The sequence below is a fragment of the Falco rusticolus genome, chromosome 2 (genome assembly GCF_015220075.1).
Source record: "Falco rusticolus isolate bFalRus1 chromosome 2, bFalRus1.pri, whole genome shotgun sequence".
NCBI classification, from domain to species: Eukaryota; Metazoa; Chordata; class Aves; order Falconiformes; family Falconidae; genus Falco; species Falco rusticolus.
Window position 1 is genome coordinate 84,935,770 of NC_051188.1, and position 20,349 is coordinate 84,956,118.

A 20,349-nucleotide genomic window follows, 5' to 3' on the forward strand; every position below is an offset into this window, starting at 1 on the left:
ATTACTAAGTAGTCATTAGGAGGAAATGCATATTGAATATATTAATCACTTCCATAATAAATTACGCAACAGCACCATAAAAGCGCGCATATGCTATTTGCAAATAGCTTATTGCAAGTCTAAATTTTTTCCTGTATTACTCTATTAAATCCATAAATAGGGAGAGCAAGGCATCAAGGAAACACCTTATAGGAGTTCAGGCATAACAAAACCATGGGGCTGAAAAATCCCAGCAGCCTGGGAACCAGAAGCTGCAGGGTGAAGCACAGAGATGTCACAGTGCTCAAGATGCTCAGATCCGTGCGTGGTCACCTCTGTAGGTCACTGAAGGGAATCACAGGTGGACTGAACCTGGGTCTGGGAGGTTGGTGGCTGCCCAGGGCTGGGTACCATGGGGGCCCACAGCCAGGTAACTTGCTGCCTGGTGGGGCAGCCCCCGGACCCCAGGGTGGCTCACTGAGGGGATGGACATCAGCAGGTCTTCGCTGGGGTGTGGAGCTGTGTCACAGTTGGTGTTTGTGCTATGCTGTGTCTATTCAAAGGCCTGTTGGTTCAAAGTCTGCCTGTGCCACCTCTCTGCCTCAGTAAAGCACATTTTGCAAGTGAAATTGGAGCCTTCTGGGTGTTTTATCCTGTTCATTCATTTTTACATATTCTGAAACAGCATTACTGCAACCAGTGAAAGCATGTTTCCTCAGAAAACATAGCTTAACTCTAATATACATTAGATTTCCACTTTTCTCTATTGTCCAGTACATACTCAAAAAACACCACCTATTTGTAGCTTCTTTTTCATATTAGTGGCTGAAAATTCTGGTAAACAAATTGGGAAATACATCAAAGCTTGTTCTGTTTAAGAATCTTACACTTTGAAAACATACATTTAATCAAGATATGTAGTACATTTGACCATTACAGAGCTGCTGGGGAGATAAAGCTATTAATAGCTTTCTCATTTGAAAATACACAAAAGAAACAAAAACCTGTAAACAATATTTTTGCAAAAAGTTACCCAAATGATGTACAATGTGGGAAGTAGTTGTTTGGGAAATGTCATACAGCACATCACTAATGCACTCTATAGTTTACTGTATATAAAATCAAAATAACAATTTTACAGCCTGATGTCTGTGAGATTTCAAAGTCCTTGAATAAATTCTATTAATATTTAAAATCAGTAATACATGCTTATCACCTTTTTCATATTCTTCTTTCTATTCCTACCTCTCAGAATAAGGGGAAAATTAATTATTTCTTTAGTTGAACGGTTTTTCTGTTGTCTCTGACAGCAAGCCTGATAATAAGTTGTACAAATTACATAAAAGTATAAAATACATCTTAAAAAGTGCATGATTGAAATGCACATATCATTTTGGGGTAGGTAGGCATGTATGAGGCTGTGATTACCTCACTAAATCTAGTAAGATAACTAGAACCTGGTATCCAGTAATGTATACGAAGCTCTGAGAACCTTGAGAGTATGTCCAAAATTTAAAAAGAACACAACAAAACGCCAAACAAACCCAAAATATTACAACAACAACAAAAAAAAACACAAACAAAAAAAACCCCTGAACCAACAAATACACACCAAGGCAGCCTGGAAAATGTAACATTTACTATCTACCTCTGTCTCCTTAGGAACTGCAGAATCTTATCACCTGATGTTTCTCAGTTACGCTGGGTTATGTGTGTTATAGACAGCCATTTGGTCTGAATTAGGTCAGAGTGCACACGCCAGCAGAGCAGCCGTAGTGGCATGCAGCTGCTGCTGCAACTTGTCATCATCATGATGAAGCTCGGACCAAACTTCAGGCTGACCCTGTGGTGGCTTCTTCAACTCTTGTGGTGCCAATGTGTGACTAGAGGTGGGATGGGTGGTCCTTTGTCACTCCCAGAAAACATGGTTGCAATATAACAGAGTGGGACTTTTCTGGATCCTTCCAAACCTGTGAAAGTGCTTTGGGAGAGCTTAGTGTCTTTCAGTCACCTCTCAGAAGCTTTTCTGGTGGTGGAGCAGCATGCGCCTCTCTGATCCCCTGGCAGGAAGAGCAGGTTGTGAATGCCTCCGTGAGGACACCTGAGGCTGGGGCTGTGCCTCTCCAAAGAGGGCAGCTTGAGTTGGTGGAAACTGGGTGGACCAAAGCACCTGAGCACAAATAAAAAGTTTATCACCTGACATAAAATAGTTTCTGTGTATGTAAGCCGGTTTTAGATTTTTAGCAGACATGCCAGAGACTGCTGAAATCAGTGGGACGAAGGATTCAAGCCATGCTTAATCTGAGTATGAGCTTTCCTAATAAAACCTAGTATTTATGTGCTCATGAACAGAATAGTTCACCATCATCAGGGCCCTTCTGTTAAATGTTCGTTTTATTTTACAAAATAGGGTAGTGAATGGTTGGTAGCAACTCTTCTCACAGGTAGAGAAGCAAACCTCTAAGAGACTATAGACACATTAAAAATATTACTTTCACTCATGTATAAAGAGTGACATGACATTTCTTTAAAACTGCAGGACTTCAGAAGCTCATGAATGTGAAATTCAATGGCTTATGTAGGGTGCCATAAACACGAAACTGCTGTGCATGACACCTCTCAACTTTCAGCAATAAGCGGTGAAGAACTATGAGAACAGAAGTCTGCTGGGTAGAGCCTCTCTATGTGCAGAACATTTCATTTGAAAGACTGTTTATGATTGCTCACCCATCGTAGTATCTGCAGTTCTTTTCTGGTGTGCATCTTTTCCATGTCAGTTAATGCTTTTCCAGGAGACACCTTGAAATGCAGATGGTTTATGAATCCTTCTGGGTCTAATAGGAACCTTCTGGTTCCTATTTCCTATAGTCTGGTCCTTCCTATGACTGACAATTGGATACAATCACACTAAAAACGTTTAATGTGGGAGGATTCACAAAACTTGGTTTTGGTGCTCTGCTTTGCCAATGTGTCCATGTACATTAGGGCCACAGATCATGTGCAAATGCCCCAAAATATATTTGTCTCAAATTATAGTTTCCACTACTTCAGGAAGAATGTAAAGCTCTTCTCTATACAGGAAGCAGGGAGAAAAGAAGTCTTAGTACTCAGAAATTCAGTTCTTAAAGTGTGTTTCTTAATATATAAGATACGGTACAGATCCTATAACTGTTAATATAGTAGCACAAATAACTCCTTCGAAAGTTATGTAAATGCAGCAGCATTTTAGGTATCTGTGGATTTATCATTAATTTCAGTTTTTGATGGATGAAGCGTAATGGGATTTCCTTACAAACTAGCAGATAAAAGGACAGAAAAAGCATGTCTGTAATTTCTTTTGTTTTAATCTAGGCAGTCATGCATTATTCAAAGTGAAAACCTTTGTATTAATCCAGAAAACAAAGCACAGCTAATACTGATTCTTTTTCTCTTGCAAGGGAGGGAATAACATTTTGACATGTTTAATTGATGCTACTTTATAAACCTCATGACCTGTATATCCCAATAATTTGATTTTGTTCTTTACAAAAAAGTCTTGCTAATGAACCACTGTGAATAAATGAGGGAGAACAAACAACATTTTCAGGGCTGCTTAGAAAAACCCAAACCTAAACCCCACATCTAACAAAGGAGCTGCATGTGGTCCTTGCTAGAATCATTAACATAGATTGCCAGGAAAGGGAGTCCCTGTTATTAAGAGTGGTTAGGAAAGGATGATCTTTTCAGCTCTGATGAAGTCAGCAGGTAATACAAATGCTGAAATGTGAGCTCCTGGAAAATCCAATTGAACATTAATTCCAAGTTTAATTGTATGTTGCTTTAGGTATTCTTTCTATGTTAGCAAAGAAATTTTGTTAATAGCCCAATATTCTAATATACTATTAGTGATTTATTTTATATTCTTTTCTGCTTGCTAATGAGGCTTTTCAAATACTTCTTTATATTATTGAAATGGCATTTATTTATATAATTGAGTTGTCACCTTTTGGTATTTGGGGATATCGTAGAGAAAGGAATAGAACTCGTACTTTTAGAGATGTTGCTGCCGAAACAATCTGGTATGAATTTGAATTCCATCCCCAAAGTGTATCTAAGGAAATCCAAGAAAAATTAATTTACTGTGCGTATGAAAATGCTAGATTATGTAAGAGCATGGGTGTCGCGACGGAGGGAAGACGCAGTCGCTCAATATGAGTGATCAGCAGACTTCGTTTATTGTCCCTTACAGTCACCTTTTATGCCTTGTTATAATTAGCTCATACATATTACAAAAGTTAAGCTCATTATTGGTTAGTTGCCTAAATACCAAGCCCGCCCCTTGTTTCTCTTCTGTAGTTTTCTGTTCCCACCTGCAACATTCTTTTCCCACCAAAATCTTCCTGTTATTGTGTAACAAGGACAGCCAAAGACAGTGTATTTTGCTTTACTTCAGATAAGCTGAGAGCGATGTGTATTTTTGTCCAGCCAGCTGGACTATGTCTATGTGAACTTTTTCAGCTAGCCAGTTATCCACACATGGGAACCAGGTTTGAAGTATAAATAAATGCCTAGTGTAAAACTGACTGCACAGGAGTGGGTCATTAAAGTTGTGATAAAACTTGTTAACTCGGATGGAAGTAAAAAGAGCTAAAATGTATCATACAGTGATGGGGAGTGCTGAAAGGACACTTTGCTGTGAAAGGTGTATTGCAACGGATACACTGATACTTGTTATATATACACCATGTATACTACTATCAAATAAATACTATCAAATACTTTTGGGCAGCAATCAAAGAGACATTTGAAGTAGGTATGGGACAGGCAAAGATGTAAAATATTCAAAGTGGCAATATTAAAATCTGAAACAGAGGTAGGTGGATGTCATAATTAACAAAACTTGCGTACTTGTAAGCTACTATTTTATTGAACACTAGGAAGTGAACTGTGTATCTTATTATCTAATAATGGCTTATCTTTTTATTGAATGGTAAATTGTAGTAACTGGAAAAGGTTGTTGGACACTTCTTGAAAAGGTACAGTGGCATCGGTAGGTTTGAGATAGAATTATTTTTTCCAGCACAGCCTCTATACAGGGGATGTGCAGGCTACAATCATAGCTAATAGCTGTTCCTTTTTAGAAAAAACACAGATAATGAAAAATTCCTTTAATACATTTATTAGAATTGTGGTGCATAAAATTAGGGAAGTCTTCTCTTGGATAATTGGACTCTCCAGGATATTCAGACTTTCTTACTTTGCGATATCCTACTGTGTGCAGGTGGCAGAAGGTTTGTGAGCCCCATGGTGCTCCCTGGTACAGGTCATGCTCAGAAGATGGTGGGAACAGCACCTCTGCTCCAGCTCCTGGGGAGCAGTTGTTCCTCTGCTTTTGAACTAGGGTGGGGTGCACCTTATCCGTTATTTAGAGAATAAGTTTCTGAAGTTTGCTTCAGAAGACCACGTGTTTTTGGGGGAGACAAAGAATGAAAAGGATATATTCTTAAGTGACAAGGAGACTGAAACTCCCATAGAAATGAGATCTTGATGGATTTTAAAAAGAAAAAGAAAGAAAAAAGGCCTTTTAAAGTAGCAAAATAATATGAACGGATCTACAAATGCATGCTTACGTGTTTCAGAGCAGTATCTTAGTTCACCAAAAATGGGGACAGCAGTCAGCTCTGGGAACTTGAGCAAAAATAAAACCACTAACAAAAAGCCCTTGAACTCAACTATCTTACAGGATAAAAATCTGACATTGACTCTTTTTATAATCTAAGAGAATAGAACAACACATTGGTATGTAGAAATGACTTCATGTAATTTTTTTTCTTTATTTGAACTGCCTGGTCACTATTCATCTCCCCAGGAAACAAAGTGAAAGGTCTCTGAGTTGCCTGAATTTGCTTAGGGAAATTATGGCAATTAGAAAGCCACATCAAAGTGGTAAGGGCAGTGCCTTGACTCTGTTGGAGTTGACAACAAAAGTCTGAGCAAAGGGGATTCAACCTAATGGTGCTCTATGGCTTCCTGTGCAATACCTCCTTCACTGAATTAAGTATAGACCAGAAGAAAACAGAGACCATGTTAAAAAGGCAGCTAGGCAGTGACAGGAAATTTGTAAAAGAACTATTAAGGACATTTATCATAACGAATGCCTAAACCTATTTTTCGTGATTCACTTCAAGTTTTATTGTACTAAGGAATGGCGGTGACTATTTGTCTAGATCAAGATCACAGATAACTATTTCATGTTAATTCTGCAACAAAATGTGATATCTCGTTAATTCTTTCAATTCCTGATGTTTTTGATTCTGGCTGGTTTAGATACAGATCAAATTGTTATTTTGATTGTATCTCTTCTTTTTTTTTTTCCTACAGATGCACACTAAATAAGATTAATTAACAAAAACAACAGGAGGGTAAAAGAAACACCAGGGCATGGAATTTTGATGTTTTTCTCTCTCATTTTTTAAGGATTTTTTGAATTTTTTTTTAATTTTTTTTAACCACAAGAGTGTTTGACTGTGCAGCAAATAATAACTGATAAATGTTATGTGCATGTTAGTTATTATTACAGAAGATCAACTATGAAAAATATTATCTGCTAAAACATCTCTTCTGTGGTATAGTATAGACAGCTTGTGATTTATCTAAGAGTACATGATATGTGTTTAAAATTTGTGCACATGTGCGTATATGTACTTAAAAGTACTATAGAGGCCAATTATTTTTAACATCCTGATTTCAAGGTCAACATAATTCCTTTCTCAGAATAATAAAGGAAAAGAAAGATGAAAAACAAAACCTCCGAAAGATTTCATAGGCTTTTATCTTAGCTGTCATTTCAGGAAGTCCTTATGTAGCGTGTACCAAAAAAAGAAGGCAAAAAAGCAAATATACAGCATAAAAATCAGTTGTGCCATGAGTGGTAAGTGGAGTCAGATTATACAGTGAAGAGAGGGGAAAAAAACTATCTTTGATATGCCTTGGTTCACATTAATAATTGATGTAGACTGCATAAATTGAGTTTGTTAACTCTTCTTTTTTGGCTTTGATGTTTAATTCATGGTTTAAGAAATAAAAAAAAACCAAGAAAACTTGGTTTTTAGAGGATCTTGCAATACTTCTTGAATGGTTTGTTTGGAGATTAGATTTATTGTTATGATTAGGGGTACGAACAGCTGCCCAATTTAGAACTTGGGTATAAAGATAATGAATGGGATAATAGGGAAAATCTGAAGTGTCCTCTTTCATTTTTACACTTCCCTTTTCAAAATTGGAATCAAAATTATGGAAAATATCTATGCTGTAAAATGACCTAGAACTGCTTTACCATGTGAACTCACTTGATTTAATTTGTTTCTATTTAACAGTGAAAACATGAGTGTCTGTTGCAGATCAGAAAAGCTTGATAGAACCCGGCATGAGACACTTGTGATTTTGAGACATGGATATAATGATGCGTATAGACAGCCGTTTTTTGTTTTATTTTGCGGTAGATAACAGATTTTTCTTCTTTTTATGATGCACTTGGCTCAGTGAAAAGAAAGTTCTAAATGCTTCAATAAACTTTTTTTTTATAATATATATATATATATAAAAATATATATACAAACTGATGACATCAGACACAGTCCCAAATCAGTTGTTGTAATGTTCCGGCTGTCAAGCAACAGACAGAAAAAGTGATCAGGTCACTTTAATGATTTTTCCAGACAATATACCTTAATTTAGTATATTTTCCCTAGAATTTACAAAGATACAAATGAGCAGCTCTGTTAGAAAAAATAATCTGGGAAGGAGAAGAAATAGTAGGCAGCAGATACCTATGCTACCTTGCTGTAAGTGCTTAGCTGGCGTTAGGTCACAGGTGCGACAGCTCTCTGAGGTGCATTGCTGGAGACGTTATCTCCACTTACAGGATTTCTCATTTGACCATCAGCACTGCTTGTGCTAGAATCTCAGGAGAGGAATGAAAAAAAAAAAAAAAAAAGCTGAAGAATCTATCCAATATGCTGCATCTGTGTGTGTGCTACTAAAACTCATCTCCAATGAGGCTTTTGTGAAATTTTACTCATAGAGGCTGACATTTATGTTGTATAGGTGTTTTTTCTCAGGGAGGACATGACCTGTGTAGTGGTGTTGTTATGACTGCTTGAAGAGTTATGCAGCGTATTGCTTGGTATGTGTGGAAATATGGAACTTTTTGTCACTGTGGCGTTTTATGCTCAAGTCAGTTACTCATCAGGTAAGTACACTGTTAATTACTAGTGGAACAAGCTAGGGCTCCCTTTGGTTTTCTAGTACCAGTAGTATCATTAGAGATCGGAAAGTAGTACTGTGCAATATGAAGAATGTAAACAAACCTTTATGGTGAGGTTGCATATCATTTAGACTAGGAAGTAAATTCAGGAGAACCAAACCCACTTCTGCTGGTAACCCAGCACTTGCTTGTAGCCCTCTCAAGGTGGCTTGCAGCCACCTGCCCAGGCTGTCCTAGCTGGGGCTGCCCCAGGGCAGCACTCCAAAGACATCTATGTTTTGGAGAGGAGCTAAAGTTGGCATGCATAGCTGGCACAGGTAGAAAATTACACAAACAGAGTTTTGGGGCCAGGATTTTGGACTTTGTGGATTACTTGCAGCCCACTCAAGAGCACGTGAATAGTCACTTTGCCTCAGTTTCCATTTCCCTGTCTCACAACAGCTCAGTGAGGAGGGAAGTATAGTTTTGTAAGTTTATTTTTTTTATTGCACAGGTGTGATGCTGCTCTTTAGGAATAGAAATACCCATTTCTATTCTTATAGCCTTGGGCAATCATCATGTGCCCCATTTAGGCAGGCTTTTCTAATGCCTTGAATGCTACCAAAGAGCAAGCAGATGGGAAAGGTGGCCCCAGTCTTGCTTGATATGCTTTAGAAGTAACATCTCGGCTATGAACTAGAGACAAATTCAAACTGCATCTAATGGCTTTGCTGTAATAAGATACTGATAGCAATAGCTGAGAAAGTATTGCATGCTTTCTGTGCATATGGTTGCAGGAAACCACTGCTGCACAGAGCACTCTATAGAATAAGAATGTATTGTAGTCTAAATGGTTGTAGCGCAGCCTGAAAAGTTGTAGCAGAGACCTTGAAAGCACAGACACAAGCAGAAACCAGAGTTCCTCACACCAGAGGACAACGTATTGATCTGTATAAATTCAGCCCAGAGAGGAACTGGTTTTAGAGAGTTGTAAAAACAATACACAAGGTTTAATTGCTCTGATGCAGCCATTAGTGTGCTGTATTGAGGGTGTGTATCTTGAGAAGCGGTGAGTACAGCGGGAATCCTTATTGGAGGAAATTATATATCTAAATAGATGATAAGGGAGAAACTGGACCCTTCCATTAAGCTTTTTGCCAATGACTGCATGGAGCAATGTGAGTTAAACATGACCCCGTATATCAATCTCTGAAAACTGTTCATAACTAATAGCACAGATGAAATTGTCTTTCAATTGTTTTTGTAAGCCCATAACAAAAAACAACTACTGGTGATGCTGTGCATCAGATCAGGTAATTCTATATCCTGTGCTGTACAGGTATGCACATAGGCATTGTCTGCTATCATTAAAAGACACAGTACTTTAGTATCTGGTGTAAGGTTTTGCTGATTGTGTTAAATTTATGTGGTATCCCACTGTTAAATTCGGATGCAAGATCTCATTGTAGTAGAGCTTATTTATGTATCATCAGAAAGGTCCTTTGTGTATTAATTATTTCACAGTTTCTTTTGTAAGTATTTCTTCTGTCTGAATAACCTGTCAGGAGTGTATACTCATGATGAATATCCATTTTCCCTGACAGAAACTACTAGCAAAAATCTCAAGGCTTTACTGTAATTAGTTCTTTTTCAGATCTGTGTATAATCTTTTGATTACATTTCGTATTACATTTTGTTACAGATAATTAATACCATATCCTTTAACGTGGTTTCCTATAAAAAGAGAAGGTATGCATTCCTTTTATTTAAGACTGCAGTGTACTGCAATAATTGAATTTTATAGACTGGGAACGTAAAAGGAGTGCTGTTTCTTGATTGTAACAGTGTTACTTTCCCAGTTTCAAGGTGTGAGTTCCTTATCAGGAATATACTTTTATCAGAGTGTAAGCTTACACAAACCCTGGGAAAATCTCAGCTTCAGTGCCAGTGGCAGACATTGGTGGGATGCGAACTTAGCATCCCTTTCCCCTTGTGTCCTCATGCAATACTGGAAATGAACTTCCAGCGTGGGTGGGACTCCCAGTCTCTCATGACAAGGACCTCTATGCTTGACACTCTCGGGGCATTTTCCCAGAAGGCAGAGCTCTGGCATGTTTTTCCTCTAGACAAAAACAACTTCCTAGTTTTTCTGTCTGGTGTGCTTGGCCCATGAGCTAGTTAGATGCTGATTTCCTGCAGGTTTCTTGCTTCTGTAATTCCTTTGCCTTTGGAATGATATATAGTAGAATCTAGTATAGGGAACAGGCATCTTCATGAGTAGAGTATTTCAAATGTAAACATGATATAAAACACTTTTGGCTGCAGAATGTCACAAGAATTGGAGTAAATGATGGCATAGTCATTTGTCTTGCAAAACAAACGTAGTTTCTTAGCTTCACTTGACTTTTCAGCTGTGGTGGGTTGGCCTTGGCTAGATGCCAGGCCCACCAAGTCACTCTATAACTTGCCTTCTCAGCAGAATACAGGGGGAGAAAATAAGATAAAAGAAAGTCCTTGTGGGTCAAGATAAAGGCAGTTTAATGAAGCAACAGCAAATGTCACACACATAGAAGTGAAGGAAAACAAAAGATGTTATACTTAACTTCCCATCAGCAGGTGATGTTGGCCACTGCCTGGGAAGCAGGGCTCCAGTACATGTAGTGGTTGCTCTGACAGACAAATGTCGTAAATAACAAATGCCCCCCTTCTTCCTCCTTTCTCTTAGCTTTAATATTTGAGGAGACGTCATATGGTACGGAATATCACACTGGTCAGTTTGGGTCAGCTGTCGTGGCTATGTGACCAGTCAAGATCTTGTCCACCCCCAGCCTACTGGTGAGTCACAGGGAATGTTGGAGAGCCAGCCCTGACACTGTGCTGGCACCGCTCAGCAGCAGCCAAACCACTGGTGTGTTATCACCACCTTCCTGGCTACCAACACAAGCACAGCACCGTGAGGGCTGCTGTGGGGCTCAGCCAGGGCCAGTATGTCGTCTAAGTTCAGTTCAGCTTGTGGTTTGACTTCCTTTGATTTTCCCATACTTTTAAATGATTCTTAAAAAAAACAAAATAAAAAAAATCAGTTTCCAGTCAATCAGTGTTCTTATACTTTTTGTACTTGCTTTTTCCTGTTCCCGTTACTCAAAAGAATCCTAACTTCAAGTTTAATATCTGAAATTCAGACTGATTCTCAGCCTAGCATCTACTGAAACATTCATGCCCTGGTTTCCAATAAAAAAAACAATTATATGCAATGTGTCTTCTCTCAATTCCTAATTTCTTTTATTTCTCTATTTTTAATGGATTCATAAGAAAGCAAAATAACTGTTTTGATATCTAGATGATGATACTTTCTACTGTATCAGGCACAATACTGGAAAAAACAGCCTTCAGAAAGCTATTACACAGAATTTGAGATTTGTTATGTCCTTGGTTCAGCTGTGGAATGGGAGAAAACGGTTATTTGTGCAGAGTGAAAGGAACTGCAGAGTTTGTGTCAATTGCAAACAAAATGCACAGTATATTGAAACATTGCAAAACCTTTTGGTTCCCAAAGTGTTCATGGTTATCTGCTATATTACATAAATTTAATCTGAGCTGCTTTAGAAAAGCAAAAAGGCTCTTTTTTGGCATTAAGCTATCTGCTGTACCGAGGCAGACATTTTGAAAAGTAAATGGTAAGTCTGAGTGTCTGAGAAGTCGGTTTAAGATGTCTTAAAAAGGCTTTAAGAAGTTAAGCACCTGATATCTGAAAAGTAGTCCTTTCTTGAGGCCTCTGAACTTGAGCATCCCAAATCACTGGTTCATTTTGAAAATTTTGCTCACACAATATCTGCATTACTTTTCTTGCAAGGTGTCCTATGCTTTAAACTATTCACAGTCCAAGTAGGACGATAGGTCTACATGAAACAGACAAATGATAGAAGACAAAATAGTGCTACAAGATATGCATGAGTTGTGTGAATTTTCACAACGTTGCTACGTGCATATTTTACCTCACTTCTAGTTTAGTGTTGATATCCAATGGATGGCAATACCGCTCACAAAGAGTTTGTTTATGACCAGTCCTTTTTTAGTGATTTGGTTCTTGTGTATGTCATGGTTTTTCATAAGGTTTTGGCTTTATATATAAGCATCTACTTATCAGGGAGAATTAGAAACTTACTGGACAAGGAATTTGGGTTGTGCTCAAACAAATATTGGCCTCGGAGAAGAGGGGTAGGAAATCTCAATTGCTGTTGTTTTAATCTACATTGAAATGCCAGTGGAGACAATTAGGGTTTGAGGACCTAGTAAATAGAGTTGTCTATTTATATTTGTTACTAACACCCACCTATACAAAAGTGTTATCAGAGGATCTGATTGAAAGCCTTGACAGAAGTTACCCGAGAGCAGATACTTAAAAACTCTTCAGTGATTAGTAGCTTGGAGATGAAGCAGCTCAGATAAATCACTAATTGTGATGTGAAGGTTCTCATGTAAGACTTCAGTCTCTCTTGCTGATGCCAGGACTCCACAGCAGAGTTGGGAGCCAGCGCCAGTTAAGGCTGAAGACTGCAAGGGACAAATGAGAAGAAATCATAGCAAATAGTGAATGGGGGAACGCAAGGCTAAATACAATACAGAAGGGAAAGTCTTTTTAAAGGGAATTCATGCTTGGAAAACCTGATTTGATCTTTTTGGTGCAGCTTGCTAGGATTTCCAGGAGTTAGTTGGTTTTCCTTAAGTAAAGGTTCTTACAGAAATTAAGCTGCCGTGAGAAGTAAGGAAGATCCTTGCAGGTGTGGGTAGCTGCTTAAAGAACAACGTGCCCCTGCATTGCTAAAGTATTAACTCTAATGAAGGGAAAATAATAAGTTAAGGTAGATAAAATACATAAAAGATGTTCATAAGATGATGGTGTATTGTAGTAAGGGAAGTTGTCTGCTGCTTTCTGCTGAAGTAAACTTGTGGTTTTCTGAAATAATTTCAGTGACTGACCAGAGATGAAGCTCTAGAAAACTAACAAGCATTCAGTTGTTTCACACTATCTCTGACCTGATTGTCAAGAGATGTAAATCTCTCACCGACCTCTGGTCTGTGCCGCTCATTCTCTGTTCACTTACAGAAATCACGGTACCTGTCTGAGTCAATACCCCTAACTCGTTAGTGAGATGCCCAATGCAGAACCCTTCCAGAAACCTGAAACTAGCCATCCTAATGCCCTGCAAATGTGAGTTCTTTCAGACTACACTGTCCTGGCTTCAGGAAAGTTTGGCTTAGTCCACCTTTGCTGCTTTGCTGCTGTGCTAACCAGCCAACTGATGGGAAAAACTGGCTCCATCATTCAATGGCTATAAATACCTTAAGACTCAAGTAGCTAGTGGTTTTGAAAAAACCTGAAGCATAACCAAATGGAGGGAAAAAGTTTGAGACAGATAACATACGTCCAAGGGATTATATGAAAGGGAGATTAAAAAGGGAGACATAAAATACAGCATTAAACACTCAGATCAGAGCAAGGAGGGAACAGGAGAAAAGCTGTTTCAGATCAGCCTGGTGAGAGGTAGGAAATAAACAAAGTTTACACAAATTCAAGTTTAAGTTGAAAATTGTTTGAAATGGATATTTGAGACACACTATGATACCCAATGTGTTCTTAAGTGTTTTCAATTTGCTGAATTTGAAAATTCTTCCGAATATACCTTTGCATCTTAACCTGTAAAGTTGTTTATGTTAGGTTTTAATGTTTCTCTGACAGATGAAAGCTGTGAGCTTTTCAAAGTCAAAAGCCAATTTGAGAAAGCTGTTTTTCTGTATCCCTGAATAACATTTCTGAAAAATACAGCAAAAGTATTTACAGTTCCTACAAGTAGAAATAGAAAATTATGGCTAGATGTTTCAGTTATGCTATAGGCATTTGTTCTTGTACTGTATTTACGTTAGAGACTCGAGCGTCCAAACTCAGGTGCAGACCTGGGCTTCTGACAACTTTGTGATTGTATATTTAGAAGTAGGACTATTTTTTAAATCCTTTCATTACTAGCAGTCATCTTTATTAGGTGAGTGCACAGAGGTCAATCAAAAATGGAGCCATGCAGTGCTAGTCATGGGAAAAATAAAAAAAAAACAGATAATTTGTGTCTCAAATTTCATTGTGTTTCTAATCAAAGTAGACACTACTGAGGGCCTTTACCATGCTGGGAAAATATCTAATCTTTGTGATTTTTAAATATTAGTAACGGAACTGGCCTCAGCTTTGGCCAGGATTCCTTGTCCATATTTAACTGCTGCATTTGAAAATACTACGACTTATTTTCTCGCTATGTTATATCATTCATTCATCCATTTACTTCCTAGACATCATAGCACAAGTATCCTGTTTGTTTTGTTCAAGACTATTTTCTTTTTCTTTGGTTTTTTTATTTGTTTGTTGTCCTTGGCTTTTTAGTTTGGTGGGGGTTTTTTGTTTTGTTTTTCACAATGCCTGAATCTCCCTAACCGTTGTCACTTCTGAGTCACTTAGAAATATTTTGACTAACAGAATGAAAACAGGGCATATGGTTACTTTGCATTGTGTTTAGCAGGGGCCTTGGTAATGATTACATCTTTCTTAGTAAATCCATACAGTATCGTGTAACTCAAGAGTAACGTCATATTTGAAATTAATTTCAGTAACAAATTTGCCTCTTCATTTTTTTTAACTTGCCTTTCAATGGCAGAGACTGTGCTAAATAGCTTTTAAGATTGTTCAGTTACACTTTAGAATTGTATTATATTAAATGTTTTGGCTACTTATAAACCAAAGCATCAGAAATGTTTGCATTAAATTATGCAAAGAAAAGGAAAAAAGGCATGCATTGTTATACAAATTTATATTACTGTGTTGTTCCTAGATAGGACTTTTTCTTTAAAATTATTGAATATGTTGTGTCTCTTGTGAGTTTGAAGTTTCAAAAAACTCCATCTAAATACAGTACATAATTATGAGAGGTGAAAGACAGATACTTTTTGAATGTTGGTGATATCTCACCTTCAAGGTTTTCTCATACATTGGTACTGAGAACTTGTATGTATTTTGAAGTTTACTTAATGTTTATTTTCACACTTTGTAGAAGTTAGGCAACCAAGATCTGCATAAGGTCCCGCAAATCATGTTCATGTTCAAACCGTCTCTATAGATAAGAATCTAGTTTCGGTTACAAATAGTTGTACAAACTCCAAAATAGTGCCACTGAAATGAATGCATATTGTTGGTAGTAGTCATGTGTAGCTGCATGTGCCTAGCAAGAAAAAAAGAGATTTGTATTCTCTGAGACTTTTCTCAACTTGTTAAATGCCTGTTTAAATATAGTTGATGAGATGGAAGATCAAGTTTAGTGTTGGAGACTTCCTGCGACCACAGAAAAAAAAAAAATCCTAGTAATTTTATCAAAGGATTGTGCTGTTTATATGAGTGCATCTAAAGGGGAAAAAATAGGATGTTTCAAAGATTTAAATAGTTCAGGAAAGGAGAATGTCATTCTAACTCATAATGTCCGATTCTTGGGGAAGTCCCAAATTCTGAGTATTGTGCCAAAACAGGGGCCAAATGTCATTACTTAATTCTGTGAGGGTATTTATACTTTTGGATCAGATGAGTCCCACAAGTCTCTCAGTAGCAGAGATGCCGGGCTGTTGGGCACAGTGCAAGGCTTCCATGGCCACGGGGGCAGCCTGATGACACTCTTCCTTAGGCAGAGTAGGGCCCATGGCCTCCAGCACTGCGGGGAGGGGGAGTTTGAGCCTGGTATTCCCCTCCTTGGTGGGACACCAGTGGTTATGGTTCAGATGGCTATCCTCCTTCTTTTTGCACAAGAGGGCAGTGGGAAGGAGTGGGTTGTGGAGTGCTTCTGACTTTTACCATACACTTTGACCCATGAGGTATGTTTATTTTGTTACTGTACAAATCAAAATGATGAAAACATGACATAAACAGGGCAGACAATATTAGCTGAACTTCTGCTTCTGCTTGGTTTTGGAGTGCATTGCTACTTCAGTGCAGCTGATCTTAAAGGGCTAATCCAACCTCAGCTATTAGTGCAGGGGAAGCTGTGGGAGAAAAGTGAAATCCTGGTTTGAGGATGGAGTTGAGAGGATACAATCATCATTTGAGTCAATGGGAACTATAAGGAGCAAGCCAGACTGAGATGAGGCAGAGAGTGACTTCTTCAGAATTAGAGGATTTAGTTGATGGAATGGCACTTGGCATAAGGAGTTCCCGTACTGGAGGCTCTGTGTGCAATCCACTAGACAAGATTTCTTCTCAGGGGTGAGGAGAGCTTTTAAATTTATTTTTGGCAATGAAAATAACTGTAGAATTGGTCATGAAAGGATAGTAGTAAAAGAAAAATGCATAAAAGAACCCCAGAGGGATGAGTTGCTGAGGCTATGGGAAGCTCCCTCTACAGTTTTGTGTGTTTAAAAAAATGCAACAACCTCATATGTATGTAAAAGCTCAGAATGCATAAATTCCCGCAAAGGCACAGAACATATTTCAGTCCTTTGGAATTGCCTTTCTGAGAATGTGTTAATTTATTTTATTTTGTCTAGAGGCAAAGAAAGGTACTTCCTATAGCAGGTAATCCTGCAGAAATATGATCGTCAAAGTATTGCTTATGTTGATTCCTGCTGAGAAATTACAGGGGAAATAGGCTCAGAACCTGCCTAAGTGAGTTTTGCTACTGAAACACATTTAGATGGAAGTGTGGATCTCATAAGATGTAATCAGTTTGCCTTCTGGTATCGTGGTTATGTTTGCAGCAGGATTATAGCTTTGCGATTGCTGTATCTGTTAGGGAACAGATATAAAAAGCATTTGAATGTAATTTGAAGAAACACTTAAGACTCCTGGGGTGAAATCTGTTTTTGGTTGCTAAGTCAAATTTTTAGTGGTAGTGTTGAGTAAATTTTATATTTAAATTTTTATTGCTCATTTAAAAGAAATTAAAATAATAAATCTTGCTTGCAAAGTATGGTATGAACACTGGAAAATGATTATAAAAATAATAAAGCATTGTATGTTTCCTCATCTACGTGATGGCTCTTAAATTTTGAAAGTGGTCCCAATCTGGGTTTTCTCCAACAGGATGGGAGAAGAGACTGCATCGTTTTCAGTTGAGTTTAACAGTAAAGTAGCAAAGACGGTACTGATATAGGTGCTAGATAGTTTAAGATTTCTCTGCTGTAAGCTGCAATCACTGAATTTCACAAATATCATCAGATATTCTGGAGTAAGGAGAATGTAAAACTCAAGACATAAATCACATGAACCTCCATCAAAAAATCTGAAAGCCAGAATAATGATATTATAAAAAAAAATATTGTTGTAGAAGAAGATATTTCCACTGTTGTAGTATAAAATCTTAAAACTTTTTCCAGCACTTTAATATTCCATATTTTATTTTGTACACTCAAAAATCAAATTTACAAAGTTTTACTTTTTAAATGTCTGCATAAGCCCCTCTGGTTTGTTTTTTGGTTTGTGGTTGGTTTTTTTTGTTTGGTGGGGTTTTTTTTTTAGTTTGCATTAGTTGCATTGTCTTTGTTGATGGGTAGAAAATAAGCTATATACCTGGACCTTGTATTTTAACTTAATTACTCAGGTTTAGGTTAATCAGGAGGCTGACATTTCATAGAAGGCATGAATCTTCTCAATGTGTTGTTATAATAACTGTCATCTGACATATCCTGCCATTGGTTTAGAATTGGGATTTAGTTTTTTTCAATTGTTAGAACCTTAGGGGAGGTGGATTGTCTTTCCTTTTCTGACGCCAGGCAACTTCAGGAAGATCGTGTTTCCTAGAAGTGGCTGGACCAAACCTAGACCTAAAGTTATGTCAAACCATTCTTTTTTCTTTATTTGCCCATCTTTTATAGGAGTGGTGGTTTGTTTTTTGGTTTTTTTTTGCCTGTATACGTGTTTACAAAAAAAAAAAAAAAGTCATAGACTGGTAGTTTAAAAAATATTGCTTGTGCTTTATTATTAACACCTGAGATTTTAAGCTACACAGCACCCTTCTCTCACTTTAAGATAAATAAATTTCCACTGAAACATGAAAAATTACCAGGTTAAAGCATGAGAAGGAGCTCCAGGCATGGTTTTAGCTATCAAGATAAATCAATGAAGTGACACAAACAATGCTTCTGTGTCATCTGCTTTTTGTTTGAGTGTGTGGTTGGGGGTTTTTTTGTCTGTCGATTTTTTGGGTTTTTAGACATGTTGTTACTTTTAAATGTATTACTTTAGGCAGGGAATCATTTTTTTTTTTTAAACAAAAAAAAGAATTCTGTTCTAGTAAAATGCAGTTGTTTCTCTTAAAGGTGCGAGCAGGTCTGATCACCAAAGCACCCAGAGATATCAAAATAGAGAGTGTATAAATCGTAGGACTAAATTCCCTTAATCAGTCTTCATTTGTCTCCCTGTTCTTGTTTTTGGTTTTCACTTAATGCAATACTCCTTGCTAAGATCTTCTTTTCCCTAATCTCAATTAGATTTTCTCCATTAATTGTGTATTTCATGTTTCAGTAAGCCTGCACTCTAGTTTCATAGCCCATGAGGTTTTGGTGCATTTATGATGGAGTTTGTGGGAGAGGGGGGAGGTATTTTGTTTTAAATGGGAATACACTTTAGTTTCTGGAATGACAAGCTAATAAACATTCATTATTATGTGATTAATGGTTCAGTGAAATGAAGATGTCTTTGTTTTCTGTTAAAAGTGCATGGTCATTCTTTATTGCCTTTCCAGTGCCAAAACTATGAAATAGAAAGTTATCCTGTGGCATTTTACAGGAATAATGCCTTTAGCGAAACAGGTGAATCCTAATTCATTCAGGAAATTTTCTATAAGTAGTTACCTTCTGCCTCATTTCAGAAAACTGGCTCTGATTTCTTCTGTTGAGTAATCTACTAACAACAAAATACCTGATTTTCTTCTCTGTCATGACCTCTTACGTGTTTGGATTTTTTGGGGGGGGGGGTGTGGTTTGTTGTTTTTTTTTGTTTTGTTTTGTTTTTTTAAGTAATTTCATTGTTTAACCCCAGCTTAGTTCTGAGCTTTCCCTGTAGCCATGCTTTGGGCATGATTTCATCAATGGTCATTGCCTATAGTTCTTCACCGTGGGTGGATGTGAAGGTGACCTCATTTATACAAACAGTGCTCTACAACTGCAGAAGGAGATCCTGTAACAATGTGTTTTCACATGGCAGGGCCATAATATTTGGGGCACGGTCATGCCAACCAGGAGAAGCTACAAAAAGGGACTAGCTCAGGCCTGTTTCCCACTGCCCACACCCCCACACACACACCCTCCTCCCCTTGTTCTTTTTCCTGCCTGCACTGCTGTGACTGTGATTAGAGACATTATTGGTTTTTAGATAGACAGATCAAAAGCAGCACAACATAGCATCGTCATCTTCCAAGCCTTTTTCTCCCTTTCTTCTTGTCTAAAATCACCAAGACCTGGGAGATGAGAAGGTGCATTTCATATGTTGGCCACTCAGGGTTGTGGAAATGAAAGTGTATTGCTCATTCTCTCATTGCATTATGAATATTAAAACATAATAACTTTGTTATTATTTCATGTTCTTCCCCTGCAGAGTTGCACAGAATCATATTGCATTTCTGTCCTCAAAATAGGAATGCAAGTTAAGCAGCTCTCTAGAGCATTTTTCTTTTCCTGATTTCAGTTTCAAACCCAAACTCTTGATAATACATGAAGTTATTGTTCAGAAATCCTCTGAAGAAAAATCCATACTTCATTTAAGTCTGCCTTTCATAGGGACTAGTCAGAACACTGAGAGCGTAAAGGTGTCACGGGGGAGAAAGAAACGTAGCCTTGAACTGAGTGGTAAGTGATGTGTTAGCATTGCTAAGGAGGTTTACTGCGCAGTGGCAGTGTTTTCACTGGAAATGTGCTCTTCTGGCGTCAGAGGAGGAAAGATGCAGTTTAAGGCTAAAACTGACAAATGTTCAGTTGGGGTTTCTGTAGAAATGCATTTCAACATGTTGCAAGCACAGAACTCATTTTCTCATGATGTGCAGCACAACAGTCACAGGCCGGCTGTTTTCAAGGTATCAACAGCAGCAGCAGCAATAACAACTCACCTGTATTTTCAGATCAGAATA